The sequence below is a fragment of the Quercus robur genome, chromosome 10 (assembly GCF_932294415.1).
Source record: "Quercus robur chromosome 10, dhQueRobu3.1, whole genome shotgun sequence".
In the NCBI taxonomy this organism is placed as follows: domain Eukaryota; kingdom Viridiplantae; phylum Streptophyta; class Magnoliopsida; order Fagales; family Fagaceae; genus Quercus; species Quercus robur.
Genome location: NC_065543.1, coordinates 11,956,643 through 11,970,690, shown reverse-complemented (window position 1 = coordinate 11,970,690; position 14,048 = coordinate 11,956,643). Strand labels below are relative to the sequence as shown.

Genomic DNA, 14,048 nt, shown 5'->3' with positions numbered 1-14,048 from the left:
TGGGCTAACATTAATTGTCTCAGATATTGAGCTAGATACGTGCGCAAGGGGGGAGATGAAGAGTGGAGGTATCAAAAATGGAAATGAATCAGCCTCTTGGATCCTCCCACTTGACAGCCCATTCAGAATAATTACCATATCCGTTGGTGAGTAAATGACCCTAATTAATACTCCATTTTTATTATGGACAATGAAGAGCCATTAACCCACTTAATGGACTATCCGTTTGGGCCTATTCATTCTTCAGAAACTCCTTATCTCACCATTAATTGTGTAACTCCAGCCCATCAGATTAATATCCAACAATTAATCTTGTAACACCCACTATATCAGAATAATTGGATCTAATTAATCAGAATAAATTGGGTAGTAATTTCGTAAGACCCATTGAGCCTGTAAATAGACTCATTTAGACCCAATCCAAGTTACTGTAATTTACAATACACACTAAAAAAAAAAAAAAATAGAGAGATTATTGGCAAGGAATGGTGTTCTTTTTGGTGGAGTTTTGGGCTTGAACACTCTGTGCAGAGGTTATTCTAGCCATATGACACTTGTTGGGCTGTTGCATCCTAGGGGAGACAAGTCAAAGAAGGTCTGCACCGGTTACAAGAATTAGCCAACCAAGGGCTTGAATCTCCTTAAAGAGAGCGAGTGTCGCGCCTCAGTTCAAATAGTGTTGTGTAGTTTCTTTCTTTACATCAATAATATTCAAAAGTATTATTCAGTTTCTCTTTGTGTGTTATTTCCATTATTATTGTGTTTGCACCAACAAAACCTAAAGGCTAAAAGGAAATAAGAAACTCACTTACTCACTTACTCTCTCCAGACATCGCCGCCCATCCCTATTCAGCAACACTAACAACAACCACAATTGAACTCCACAAGGTCTATGTTGTAAAACCTTATGTATTTGTGTATTTTTTTATTGTTATTGTTGTCAATATATAAAATTTTCTTTTTATTATATTGCGTAATTTATGCTTCTTAAGGAACATTCTAAAAAAAAAAAAAATTCTAGAGCCGCCACTAATTATTAGTCATAACCTTGTCGCAAGTTGATGAAGTTACGATAGAAAAGTAGAATTTCTAAGGCCTTTTTTTTTTTTCCTCTAAATTTGAACATAACTTTGAAGACAATATATAAATATCTTCTGATATTCATCACATCAGGATAGGATGTGACGAAATATTTGTTGCTTTACTTTGAAAGACTTTGTAGACTTTTTTAATCATTATATCATTTTATGACTTAACATTGCATTAATCTAGCCTGGATTATAGAGCATACAAAATTTAACATAATATTGCTTTTGATCTGTTGGTTTGGGGATGAGCTATGAGTGGTGGAAGGCGTTGTTGTTGTTATACGTACGTGGCGTCAAAAATCAAAGATAAGTTCCATATGGTTGTTATCTAAATTGGCTTTAGTAACCAGAGTGATTTTTACAATCTGATCTGAGAATGAAATGAGCCTATTAAGTCAATGATGTACAAAGATGGATTTATATACCATGCACCCCGCACAACTCTGATCTGAAAGAGATAGAAATTGAAATGAGCTTAGAAAGTAAATGGCGCACAAAGATGGATTTATACACTGTGTGAGCACGCAAAACTTACTCGACTTGTGTGAATGTGACTTGTGAATGATCGAAGAAAAGTTATAAGCCACATAAGTTAGCAAGTTGTGAAATTAAACCATAAGCAACTCAGCAAGTTGATTTGGTTTGGGGTTTTGAAACGAGTGGAAGGGGTTGCTAATGGAGTTGGCTATATTGACCGGCATTGGTGGGACGACCTATCACTGTTGAGCAAGGATGGACCCAGGTGGGGCCCAAGGGGGCCCAGGCCACCTGGGTCCAAATTATTATTTTTTTGGTTATTAGACATTTTATTTTTTAGTTGGGCCCTTCTTCCAAAATTTTAGGTCTCCTTTCTCCTCAATAATTCTAGCTAGCATCACCCAAATAGCAACTATCCAACCTGAAAACTTAATAAAAACAATAAAAATATTTATGATGGTGATTGTATTTTGGCCAAAAAAAAAAAGAAAAAACTATTTTACCACTAAAGAACTAAAAAATCATGTGTTATTGGAGAAGTTAAAACTAAATTTTTTGCAACTACAGTAAACTAGTATAAATACCATTTGACTGTAGTTAGTTGTAAAAAATAGAATACAATATTTTATTAAGATTATATCTCTTAATTAAAAAACTCAAGTTCTCTTATTTCATTTATTATTTTAATGAGTTGTTTATATTATTTTAAATTAAGTGATAAAAAAAAATAGAACATTTGATATTGGATGTGGGGGTGAAAGGCCCAGGAGTACATGTCTACATATGTATTGGGCCAGGGGCCCAATTCGAGGACGTTAAGTAGTCCGAGGACGAGCAAGCACTATCATAAGAATCCGTGTTAGTAGGTAAAAGGTAAGATCTGGTCATGTTCGCCTAGGAAGGGGTTCGAGGAGGAAAGTCACCTCGGCTAAGCACATCCAAGGTTGGAAGATGTAGTCTGCCATCAAAGCCAACATTCCGGACCGTTCCATAGATAAGGATAAGAATTAAGAAGGAACAAAATAGAGGAAAGCTACAAACATTTAAGGAAAAGCTGCTACCACCACATTGAATGCTCTGTAGCAAACTCTCTGGCCCCATTAAGGAAGTAATACCTAAACAGTAATTTTCAGCCTTTCAACTGCTACCCAAGGACTTCAGGAAGGTGCTGATGGGACAGGAACCAACACCAAAAATTTGATTGCATATGAAAGGTAGGAATGAAAGGGGAAGATAATATAAAATAGAAGAGATACCCTAAGATTGGATAATTGAGGGAGAAAGCATTGTAACAATCAAAATTGTATCTGTAACAATTTTCAATTGATATATACAAGAATTGACCTCCTTGGATTGTGCCAAAGACAATTTTACTTAGATAAATCCAGTCTGCTTTTGCTTGATTGTCTTCTAAATTCATTCTAACTGTTATCCAACTCATTAGAGTCTAGTTTTCCAACCCACTCTCTACAAATTCATTGTATTGGGCTTATTGGTCTAAGATCCATTTACACTTTAGGCTTAGGCTCCAAATCATGTCCTTACAATTGGCGTCGTCTGTGAAAAAAACTTGTGTGATAGTGAGTGTAATGGTTGATCATGGTAGGATCAGGTCCACACCAGGAAGAATCCACGGGGCCCTGACATCAAGAACATTTCCTTAATCTTTAGCTTAGAAGAGACCAGGAGGTTAGTGTGTATACCACGCATATTAGTGGAAGCCACTCTCGGGGTGGGAGTCATGTCTCCCAAGAGCAGAATGCTAGGGCCATGTAGCAAGAGATTGACCACTTGAAGAGGAAGCTATGCCATGCACGGCAAAAGTGAACTCCCTCCAACTCTGATGTTTCCTCTAATGATGAGGGGGATGTTAGCTATAGACCAAGGTCAAAAACCCCACCTAGTGAGTCTTTCTCCTATGATAAGGAGCACCATCATGAACGTAGGTATAGGAGCCCGCCTCGTAAAGGCCTGGGAAACGACGCTATAAGCAGGGCATTGAATCAAATTTCCAGGTCGTCTTTCATGCACAAGATTGAAGGGGTAAAACTTCCTCGGCGATTCAATCAGCCAACGTTCACCATTTACAATAGTCGAATGGACCATGTGGAGCATGTGAGCCATTTCAACCAGAGAATGGTTGTCCATTCTAAGAACGAGACCTTGATGTGTAAGGTTTTCCTATCCAGCCTGGGGCCCGTGGCGATGAGATGGTTTGATGGCCTGGGGGCAAGTTCCATAGATTTCTTTAAGGAGCTTACTCTGGCATTTGACTCTCGTTTTATTACTTGTAGTAGGGTTCCTTGGTCCTTGGATTCCTTACTGTCCTTAACCATGCAAGAAGGGGAGACCCTAAAAACATACTCGGACAGATACTGGGAGATGTTCAATGAGATAAATGGTGAGTTTGACAATGTAGCCATTAGGACTTTCAAGGTTGGCCTACCTACTGAGCACAGTTTAAGGAAATCTTTGACTAGAAAACCTGCCACCAGTGTACGCTAACTCATCGATTGAATTTATAAGTATAAGAGGGTCGAGGAAGACCAGCAACAGGGGAAGGGGAAAGGGAAGGCTAAAGTTGTCTCTCAGGAAAAGAGGGATTTCAGGTCGGACCGATACAACAATAATTGGCCTCAGAGAAATTATGCTGGGCAGTCAAGACCCACCAATACTCAAGCGGTTAACGTGGTGTTCCGAAAACTAGTACACTAGGTTCTGGAGAAGATTAAGAGTGAGTCATTCTTTAAATGGCCAAATAAGATGGGAGGAGACCCCATGAGTTGTAATTAGAGCCTTCATTTCTAATACCAATAAGACCGGGGACACATCACAAAGGATTGTAAGACTTTGTGGGATCATCTGGACCAGCTGGTCCAAGAAGGAAGGTTAAAGCAATTTTTATATCATCTCAATGGCCAGGGAGGGTCAAACTCCCAAAGAGATGCTTCTTCAAGACCCCCTTTGGGCATAATTAATGACATCTTTGCTGCTCTTGGGAGAACCGATTCTCATCCCTCCAAGATGATGTCTATAGCTCAACTACTAGCCGAGAACTCTAATTCTGAGTCGAAGAGAGCTAGAGTAGAGATCCGACTGACATTGAGCTTTTCAGACAAGGACAAAATCGAAACTATACAGCCACATGATGATGTCTTAGTGGTCACCCTTAAGATAGGAAGGTACGATGTGAAGAGGATGTTAGTAGACCAGGGCAATGGTGTAGAGATTATGTACCCTGACTTGTACAAGGGGCTGAACTTGAATCCCGAGAATTTAACGACCTATGATTCACAGTTGGTGAGTTTTGATGGGAAAATTGTCATTCCGAGGGATCAGATTAGGCTGCCTGCGCAAGCAAGCTTAGAGATGGTTGAAGTAGATTTCATTGTGGTGGATGCTTATTCCCCCTTACACAGCCATTGTGGCCAAACCTTGGCTCCATGCCCTCGGGGCTATTTCTTCAATTCTGCATTAAAAGGTGAAATATTCGTCAGGGGACTAGATTGAAGAGCTAGTTAGGAGTCAACCCATGGCTAGGTAGTGTCTAGTGGCTACAATTTTACATCAACCTAAAGCCGAGTCCTCGGCCTCTGTTTAGAAAGGCTTGTAGCCATCAAAGACTCCAGTGTTACCTGTCAATGGGCTAGCTGAAGAGGCAAAGTGTGAGGATTTAGAGAAGGTTGTTGTTGGTGATGATCAGGAGAAATTTTTTCAGGTCAGAGCTTAGCTGCCTCCTTAGGAGAAGGAAGAGCTGATAGAGTTTCTCAGGAGGAATGTTGATGTATTCACATGGGATGCTTACGAAGCTCCGGGGGTGGATCTGAGCTTCATCTGTCATCATTTGAATGTCAATCCCTCTGTCACTCCCAAAAAGTAACCACCTCGACGCTCATCTAAGGATCATTCTAATATTGTCAGAGACGAGGTGATGAAACTTAAGAAGGCTAGGGCTATTAAGGAGGTGTTCTACACTGACTGAGAAAGGCTCCTTAGCCTGTACTGAGAAAGGCTTGTAGTAATCAAAGACTCCGATGTTACCTGTCAATGGGCCAGCCAAGGAGGCGAAATGTGAGGATTTAGAGAAGGTTGTTGTTGGTGATGATCAGGAAAAGTTTTTTCAGATCAGAGCTCAGCTGCCTCCTTAGGAGAAGGAAGAGCTAATAGAGTTTCTTAGGACGAATGTTGATCTATTCGTATGAAACGCTTACGGAGCTTCGGGGGTAGATCTGAGCTTCATATGTCTTCATTTGAATGTCAATCCCTTTATCACCCCTAAAAAGCAACCACCTCAATGCTTATCTAAGGATCATTCTGATGCTATCAGAGACAAGGTAATGAAGCTTAAGTAGGCTGGAGCTATTAAGAAGGTGTTCTACACTGAGTGGCTGGCTAATATTGTGGTGGTGAAGAAGAAGAATGGGAAGTGACGAGTGTGTATGGACTTCACAGATCTAAATAAGGCTTGTCCAAAAGATCCCTTTCCTATGCCTCAGATAGACCAACTAGTAGATGTAACTGTGGGCCATCCTCGGATGAGCTTTTTAGATGCCTTTAAAGGATATCACCAAATACTATTAGCCTTGGGTGATCAAGAAAAAACAGTTTTTGTCACTCCTACTAGGAATTACCACTACAAGGTTATGCCTTTTGGTTTGAAAAATGCAGGATCTACCTATCAAAGGATGATGACTAGGATGTTTAAGCCACAGTTGGGTAAGAATATTGAGCTCTACATAGATGATATGATGGTGAAGAGTAAAGTGGTGTCCAAGCATGTGGGTGATCTAAGGGATATTTTCGAAGTATTAAGGAAACACAAGCTACGCCTTAATGCTTCTATGTGCTCTTTTAGCATGGGATTAGGCAAGTTTCTGGGCTATATGGTCAGTCATCGTGGAATTGAGGTCAACCCTGATCAGATTAAGGCGATTAACAGTCTACAACCACCTCAGAATCCCAAAGAGGTCCAAAAGCTATCAGGAATGACTGTTACTTTGAATCGGTTTATCTCTCGATCAGAGGACAGGTGCAAACCTTTCTTCCTGTTGTTGAACAAATGGAAAGGATTCGAGTGGACCGAGGATTGTGCCTTGACCTTTCAACAGCTAAAGGAATACCTTTCTCGGCCACCTATTATATCCCAGCCTGAGTTAGACGAGGTCTTATTTTGCCTATATTGTTGTGGCCTCTCACACTGTAAGCTTGATATTGGTGCGGGTTGATGGTAGTGTACAAATGCCAGTTTATTATGCGAGCAAGTACTACATGAGGCCAAGGTCCGTTACCTACCACTGGAGAATGCCATTTTGGCAGTGGTACACGCTACACGTAAACTCCCCCACTACTTCCAATCACACACAATTGTTGTCCTAACCCAACTTTCGCTAAGATCTCTACTTCGGAGTGCGAATTACACAGGGAGAACTGCCAAATGGGGTACAATCCTTGGAGCTTCTGACATCTAATATATGCCTCGTATCTCTGTCAAGGGTCAAGTCCTCACAGATTTGGTGGCGGAGTTAGCTGAATCCCCGTTGGAAGAAGAGGTAGAGAAGCAGGGCATGGATGGATAATCAGTTGGCTTGATCTCCCTACAAGAACCTTTATCCTGGAGAGTATATGTTGATGATGCAGCAATTCAGAGAAGATCTGGAGTGGGGCTAGTTCAAATATCTCCTAAGAAGATCACTATTGAGAAATCATTAAGACTAGACTCTTCAGCCGCAAACAATGAGGTTGAGTATGAGGCCCTATTAGTGGGAATGACCATGGTTAAAAAAATGGGCGGAAAGGCAGTAGAGATATTCTCAAATTCAAGATTGGTCGTGGGCCAGGTGAAGGGGGAATTAGAAGCCAGGGATGTCAGAATGCAGGAATATTTGAATCAGGTCGGCGCTTACAATCAGGGTTTGACTCTTTCAACTTTAGACATATCCCTTTGAGTGGAAACACACATGCAGATTCTCTTGCTACTCTTGCAACCTTCTCGGCATAGGGTTTATGTAACACCCCAACCTAATTTCATAATTAATTTATGGGTTTATATGCATGTTATTATCTTAATTATTTTTAAGTACATGAAGTTTTGATTTTTTTGATATTATAAAACATATATGCTTTTTTAATGTTATGGATATAACTTTATAAGGGTAAGGATATATGTGTGTGTGTGTGTAAAGTGATATTATTTTTGGTAGAAAAGTGTGAGTGTAAATGCAAGAAAGTTGGAAAAAAGGGGGTGCGATTTTTCTTCTCTAGCCTTCCACGTATCCCACCCCAATAGTCCACATCTCTTATCTTCTTTTGTGCCCCAAACGTCTTTTCCTTATCTCATCTTCTTGGCTACACTAGACAGAAAGTCCAGCCCTCTTTCTCTACTCCTTTTTCTTTGTTTTTGTTTTTCTTCTCTCTTTGCTCTTACACAGCAGCACCTACAACTTTGAAGCTGAAATTTTAGTGTTAACCTTTTAATAAGAAATTAAAAGGTTAACACTAAAATTTCAGCTTCAAAGTTGTGGGTAAATTAAAGGGTTAACACTAAAATTTCAACTTCAAAGTTGTGGGTAAGTAATCAAAACTTCATTTATTTATTTCTATTTCTTTATCCTCTATCTTGATTTTAGAGGTTGAACTATGATTCTGTTTTAGTGATTTGAAAGTTTGATGATATTGTGATCAATTGAATGCTTATTAACATATTTCAATATGTATAGTATGAGTATAAAAATACCCAATTGAAATTAAGGCCTATTGCTATTTGTTGATGATTTTGTAAGAATATGTACTGAAGCTGTCTCTGTGACAGATTTGATGTTTACAACAAGAAAAATATGTATTAAATCATATTTTGTGAATTAGGATGCTAGGAGTAGTTTTTATAAATTCTAAGACATACATGGTTGTTATGGAAGTGTTCTCACAGCATTTGGATGAACATAAAAATAATGGTTTAATTTGTAATTTGCAAGAAATTCTGTCAGGACAGATTTAAGTATGTTGTCTTGCGTGATTTTTAGTAAATCATGGGTTTATTGTTTGACTCCGAAATTTTTATGATATATACTGGACATACAGAGGAGTAGTTATGTAAAATTTCATGATAATTAGATATATGTGGAAAGCTCATTTGTATTTTACAAATGGAGCATATGCTGCTGAAATGAGCAGTGAACAACATATATTACACCTGACTTTGTGGATTTAATTCTCAAGTTAGGTTGTTGTTTTGAGCTATAATTTAATACGCTCATCCTTTGGTATGTTTGGAGCATATATAAATTTTATGGATTGGTTTCTATATGGTTTGGGTGCATAATGTGTCTGATGATTGTATCATGTGCTTTGGGGAATTTTATGTGATAGGAATTAAGATTTTCTTGAGTTTAAGAGTTAGGTTGTGATTGAAGTATAAGTTTATATATTAGGAAAAGTTTGTCCATAATAAGTTTTGGTTTTTCATTTAGGTGGCAAGAACAAGAACACAAACACTTGAGCTCCTCTTGTACAATCTCTCGCGCCTTCTGTTTTCAGCTTTTGATAAGTATAAAGATTATTTCGAAAATTATTATGCATTAAAAAAATTTTATTAGAGATATTACATGTAAGCATGATTTAAGTAAAATATATGTTCGTGAGTCAATCTTATATATATGATAATTTTAGCATATTAATGCTAGTACCTATATCACGAACATAATATTTTAGAATGAAGTGGATATGCTATTATTATGAAATAATTATGTAAAAGCATAGTTATCAGAAAGCTTGAGGAGATGTGCCCTTAGGCCTTTCAAAGAGGACAATATTATGCACACAAGGTCACCCAAATGTGATGAGGTCTTCTCTGCACAGACTTATCAGATATGGATTAATCAATATGTTATGAACAGCTATATTATGTTATTGATCATGAGAGAATGATTTTGTTTAAGTGCATTATGAAAAGTTAAAAGCTTTCATGAAAAGAAGAAGTATGATGAAGCACTTTATAATCTTTTTTTTTTTAAGATAAAGTTACTGAATTATGTTTATGTTCCTTATTATGTCCTTTTATTATTATATGGAAGGAAAATGAAGTATTTTCATCTAAAGGCTCGTAAGTTATCCTAAGGATCATATGAACAGTATGAAGGCTATTTTATCGAAACAGGCATATCTATAAAATATTTGATTTACATGCATTCTTATTAAAGGCCCATGGAGCTTTAAAACCTTCCTAGGCTTCGCAGCTCACCATATTATATTTCAGTGCACAGGTTCTTTCTGGAAGCAGCAAGAGTATTAGAAGTGACAAGGATTCTGTGTTTTCTCGTTTGTTAGAATGTAGAGTTTTGTTAACTCTTTTGTTGTATAGAAGGAATCAAGATGTACTTGATTCTTTAAGCACAGATGTAATTCGATACCTTTGTTTGTTTTGAACTGCAGTTGTATGTCTTTGGGGTTAAGTTTGTAATAAGAGTTTTGCTAAACATTTAGCTATGTAATATTTACACGTATACCTTAAGTTTCAGCCAGGTGGTAATTTTCCAAGTTCAAAGGAAATCAAATTTCAAGGTTTCCATCATTTTTGTATATTATGGCTTTTATGCAAGAAAATAAGCAAAAAGTCAAGAAACAATTCTTGATAAGTACCTTCAGTTTAGGTTGGTTTGTGTTAGTATTGAGGTAAACTTGATATTAACATGCCGGTCATGCTCTAAACTCTGAAGTACAGGTTTGGGTCATGATAGTTTACCTTGGGTCTTACTTGTTAAAGGCTTGTGCAAGCCTACTGAGGTGAAGAGGGACATGGTCCAAATCCATCAAATCAGGGTAGGGCCTAGCTGGATGGATCCTATAGTGCTATTCCTTAAGGATGATATCTTTCCTAAGGAGAAGTCAGAAGCTAAAAAAGTGCGAAAAAATGCTCCTTAGTTTTGGCTATCCGAGGACCAAAAGTTGTACAAGTGCTCTTTCTCTGGGCCATACTTGCTGTGTATACACCCTGAAGCATCAAACTACTTCTTGAGGAGTTACATGAAGGGATTTGTGGGAGCTACACAGGAGGCAAATCTTTGTCTCACAGAGCCCTCACTCAGGGATACTAGTGGCCGGGCATGCAGAATGAAGCACAAGAATATGTGAAGAAGTACGACCAATGTCAAAAATTTGCACCAAACATTCATCAACTGGGAAGAATCCTTAATCCTCTATCCAGCCCTTAACCATTTGCTCAATGAGGCCTAGACATTGTGGGTCCTTTCTCTAAGGTAGTAGGGAATAAAAGATATCTGCTAATTGGCACAAATTACTTCACCAAGTGGGTTAAAACTGAACCAATGGCCAATATCAGAGACATGAATGCCAAAAGGTTTGTTTGGAAGAATATTGTCACTCGATTCGGGATCCCTCATACCCTCATCTCAAATAATGGCCTTCAGTTTGATAGCAAGACCTTCAGGATGTACTATTGTGACCTAGAAATTACGAATAGATATTTCACCCTGGCTTACCCACAAAGGAATGGACAAGGCGAGGCTGTGAATAAGGTTATAGTGAATGGACTCAAGAAGAGGTTGGATGATGCGAAGGGAAAATGGGTGGAAGAGTTATCACACGTCCTTTAGACATATCAGATTACACCTCATAGGTCAACAGGGGATATGCCCTTTTCAATGATGTATGGTGCCAAGATTGTTAGTCCTATGGAGACTAGGTTCCCAATGCTGAGAACAAGTTCTTTCACTTTGAGCAACAATGATGGGCTGTTAGGGAAGAGCTTAGACTTAATTGAAGAACGAAGAGAAAATGCTATGGTCCAATTGGCCTATTTAAGTATTAATACTCCCTAACATCTATTTAAGTATTAAACAGAACCTTAACTATAACTGGCTCCTCGGACCACATGTTTTGGGTAAATTAATACTCCCTAACATCTATTTAAGTATTGAACAGAATTTCAGTCATGCCTGGTTCCTCAAACCACATGCTTTGGGTAAATTAATACTCCTTGACATCTATTTAAGTATTAAACAGAACCTCAATCATGCCTGACTCCTCGGACCACATGCTTTAGGTAAATTAATTCTCCCTAACATCTATCTAAGTATTGAACAGAACCTTAGTCTTGCATGACTTCTCGAACCGCATACTTTAGGTAAATTAATACTTCCTATCATTTTGCTAAGTATCAAGGCAAAGCCTTAGTTGTTTCAGACTCCTCAAACTACATACTTGAGGTAAATTAGCACTTTTTGTTGATTACTTAAATGACGAGTATAATCAGCCATTCTAAACAGCAAAGCTTTTCGCTGTGATAACAAGCTCAAGTGGATGCTCATGAGCATCACTTAAAGTATCTGCAGGCATACCTTTATTTGTTTGAGGATTAATTATCCTTATGGTCCTTTAAACTTACTAATGAGTAGGGGACGGAGTAAGTTTAAATCTGTATGTATGCTACATTACTATGTATGTTCTTGATGTTAAAATCATGCTTTGCCGAGATGATGGACTTGGTAGATTTAACTTGTTTTGTTGCTGACCATATGAGATAAGATAGCTATTCTGCTACTTATGCAAATTAATGAGAAGATTTTTACCTCATTACTACATCCATTAAGTGTTAGATAAGATAGAAATTATATCAACATCAGTATGAGAATCATAGGGAGAAAGAAAATATGCATAACTTTCATTAATTAAAGCCTTAAAGCAAGACAGATTGAGTACAAAAAGGCAAATTGGTTACAAACTTTGAAAACCAAAATAGAAGTTGCAAACAAAACAAAAAAAAAAAGAAAAGGAAAAAGAAAAAGAAAAGGAGAGCTGTGCTAAAAGCTATTTCTTTTTTATTACAATTTTCTCTTTAGGAGAGGCCTTGATGGGCTGAGTAGATGCAGCTTTTGGAGCCTCAGGGCCTTTGCTTCCAGGGTCACCCTTGGCAAGCAAAGGAAGGGCGGCCAGGACTATATCCATTCTTTTAGGAGCTTCTTTCTCGATAGGAGGGTCGTGAGTGGCAATTGGGGGCATCGTGGCATCGAGGGCCACTCCTTTAGTTGCATTCACTTCCTTTTCAGCAGCCCTAGGATCCTCGGCCCCCTTGGAAGTGTCGTCAAAGGAAGGTAAAATATTAGCTGGGCTGGCCTCGCCCTCTTCTGCCACCTCGGGGGTGGTCTCAATCCTAGAGCTGGCCGGAGCAAATGCTCGGATGGCAGGGGGTAGTATACACTCTCTGCATTCCTAAGTATGAAAGAAGCCTTAACCCCAACTTGGTTGAGTGTTTCATTCTATACTTGGAGGTAGTAGGTTTTGCATACCCTCGAGACCTTAGCCCTGAGGGCTTCCTTGGTCTCTGCCACGCCTACATCGTACCCGTCCTACTCGGCTTGATCCCTGGCCCTCTCTGCTTGCTCCTTTGCCTTTTCACTTCCTCCAGTTTTTTCTTTAAGGCTGTCACTTGTTCTTTGGAGGCGGCCAGTTGGTCCTCAGCTTGGTAAAGGAGCACTCACTAACCTTTAACCTGCCTCTCAATGTTATCCAAGGCAACTTCTGCACTCCTTTTGACCTTCTCTGCCTCAGTCAGCCTAGTCTTTACCTTCTGATTGCTCTTCTCAGCCACATGGAAGGCATCCATAGTTGGAATTCACCTTCCCTCCTCTTTCTTCATCATACGATAGGAACTATTCACCATCTCCTCGGCCCTAAAACCAGCTTGAATGACCTGGAAAGGAGGAGAAGCATAGTGAAAAAGTAAAAATAAATAAATAAATAAGAAGAAGAAGAGAAGAAAAGAGGAAGGGTAAAAAAAAGAAGAGCTTACCATGGCCAGATCCCATTTCAAGCCAAGGAAGACCTCATGCTTCCTCATGGATCTGAGGTTAGCTATGTCCTTGGGTAGCAGCAAGGGTTACTTCACAGCATTAGCTACATCCCAGTCGTGCCCTCCTAGAAGTCTCGGATGGAGGTATCACTAGAAAGAGGAGCTTCATCTAGCTCCAAGGATGGGGCCTAGTCTGGGGCTGCCACTCGATGCTCACCCCCCCCCCCCCTCTATCCCTCATTGGCTGGCCTTGTCTACATGCCTCTGGGTTGCTGAGCCCCCCTTTGGGGCTCGTCCTCCTAAGAGGGATAAGCTCTTCCCGCCTCCATCACCTTTTTACCCTTCTGATCTCTTTTCCTTTTATAGTTGGCAGGATCAGCTCAAGTGGGTTGAGGGGGTGGTGGGGTGGGAAGCTTTATCTGGGCTGCCTTTCCCCCAAGTTAGGACTCCAGAAGCTCTTAGAGAGTCGATCTCTGCTTCCGTTGAATCCTCATCTCTTCAGGAATGGAGGTGTCTTCTTGGGAGTTGTTTGCTTGAATCGAAGGAGTGTGGCTAGAATTGTCGACCTGAAGCTCTAGAGATAGTGGCTGGTAGAAGATAGGGAATTCATCTTCGGAGTCGGTCACCTCAACCACTTCTTTGTCTTCTTCCTCCTCCTCCCTTAATGTTTGGTTAAGATG

General features: G+C 39.4%; 1 long non-coding RNA gene across 1 annotated transcript; it reads left to right on the top strand.

The window, feature by feature from the left end:
- Positions 1 to 7,797: 7,797 nt before the first annotated feature.
- On the top strand, positions 7,798 to 10,131 carry LOC126703259 (uncharacterized). Its single transcript, XR_007647983.1, has 2 exons — positions 7,798 to 8,131; positions 9,032 to 10,131. It is a non-coding gene; the product is annotated as an uncharacterized LOC126703259 (long non-coding RNA).
- Positions 10,132 to 14,048: the final 3,917 nt, after the last annotated feature.